Genomic DNA, 1,646 nt, shown 5'->3' with positions numbered 1-1,646 from the left:
AGAGAGAGAGAGAGAGAGATAGAGAGAGAGAGATGAATATGAGAAAATGGATGGAATGACATCATTTCAATATCACAACAATTGCTTCCACACATCGTCGCACTTAGCCTACCATTCAATCCAATTTCTCTTATTCCTCTCTTTGTATACACTCTACGGATACTATGGAATCCTAGATGTATATTCAGTTACAGGAGTATTATTATTGTAATTATTTCGGTAGCCAATAACTATGGACGTGGTACATGTTTTTTACCCAAATTTTATTCATAGTATGTGTGTATATATATATATATATAGAAGAGATGGCACAGGAAAAACAAGCTTATGTCATGAATTTCATTAGCTCACAGGTGTTTCTGCTAAGACTTACGTAGTTGAGTACCTGAATAACACCCTGTAGCTTCATCGGAACCATGGATATGAAGTGCAATTCATTTGGGAAAAAAGAATTTATTTGCGAAAAAAATAATTTTTTCCCTAATAAATTGCATTTTGAGGCTCCGATAAAGTTATAGGATGTTATTCAAGCCCTCAACTACGAGTTCACTGCATCTTATTGCAGAAACAGCTGTAAGCTAATGAAATTTATAACATAACCATTGTTTTTCCTTTGTCATCTCTTTTTGTTATTACTGTTTTATACTCGTCTAACATTTTGCTCTGAAATATGTGTATATTGAGTTCTGCACTAGATTACTAGTCTTGCAAAGCCCCCACCAAAATTATTTATATATAATTTGTTTTTCTTTAATCCTATACAGAACATATTGTCTTGACCTATATGCAGGCGTTGCAAATATCCTAATATCGTTCTCATCTCCGAACTGAATAGCCCCAAAATTAATTTTAAAATATAAGAAGTGACAAACAAAATTACATAAGAATATAGCAGAAACTGGTAAAAGCAATGTAATGCGAAAACGGTGCGTATAAAATATAGTGATTCAAATAACAAGAAATGTATATAATAACATGAAACGTGCAGAATGAGTAGACACAGAGAAAAAAGTTATGCATAAATACATACATATATATCGATGGAAATTAAAAAAAATTAAACAATGAATAAAATTAGCGAAAATAATAAAAATGAAAAACAAAAAGAGCGAAAGTTTATTCCTATGGCAATATACGTTATTTTGATAATATCACGTGTTTTATTATAGGTTTTATGCAACCAGTTTTCTAAAACGCTTGCATAAAATGTTTATAAATTGTTTATGAAACGTTTTTATCGCTGATGATCGATGGATATCGATCCATGCAAGTAACTTGCCTGTAACTGGAATTGTCTCTGATGGTAATAATTCTCATGTCGGTACTTTGTGATCAGTTCCGAATTTTTGTTTAATAAACTATTATTCTTTGTTAAGATATCAGGAAATTAACAACCTTCATATTGATATTGATTGTGATCTTATATTCTCCAAAGGTTTCTATTTAGCCTACTTTTTCTTTCTGTATAGACTTTTCAATATACACATTTTATAAAAATTGTCCCATAAAACCTGACATAAAATATCTCACCTTCATAATATTCGTTTTCACAAAGACGTTTTTTTAAAATCTATTTTATTGCTATTTTATTCCTCACTTATTATCCTCATTTTTATTCTACATAACTTCTGCATGTTTCTCTGTCT

At 30.4% G+C, this 1,646-nt stretch overlaps 1 protein-coding gene and 1 long non-coding RNA gene across 3 annotated transcripts in view; one reads left to right on the top strand and one right to left on the bottom strand.

Moving 5' to 3' along the window:
• The window catches only part of LOC106868552 (G-protein coupled receptor dmsr-1), a 184,783-nt gene that overhangs the window by 69,800 nt on the left and 113,337 nt on the right, over positions 1-1,646 (bottom strand). The window lies entirely within an intron of this gene.
• The window catches only part of LOC128249390 (uncharacterized), a 107,651-nt gene that overhangs the window by 100,037 nt on the left and 5,968 nt on the right, over positions 1-1,646 (top strand). The window lies entirely within an intron of this gene.

The sequence above is a fragment of the Octopus bimaculoides genome, chromosome 14, assembly GCF_001194135.2.
Source record: "Octopus bimaculoides isolate UCB-OBI-ISO-001 chromosome 14, ASM119413v2, whole genome shotgun sequence".
NCBI lineage: Eukaryota > Metazoa > Mollusca > Cephalopoda > Octopoda > Octopodidae > Octopus > Octopus bimaculoides.
Note: the sequence above shows the minus strand (reverse complement) of the source record. Positions and strands in the feature narration are given on the sequence as shown.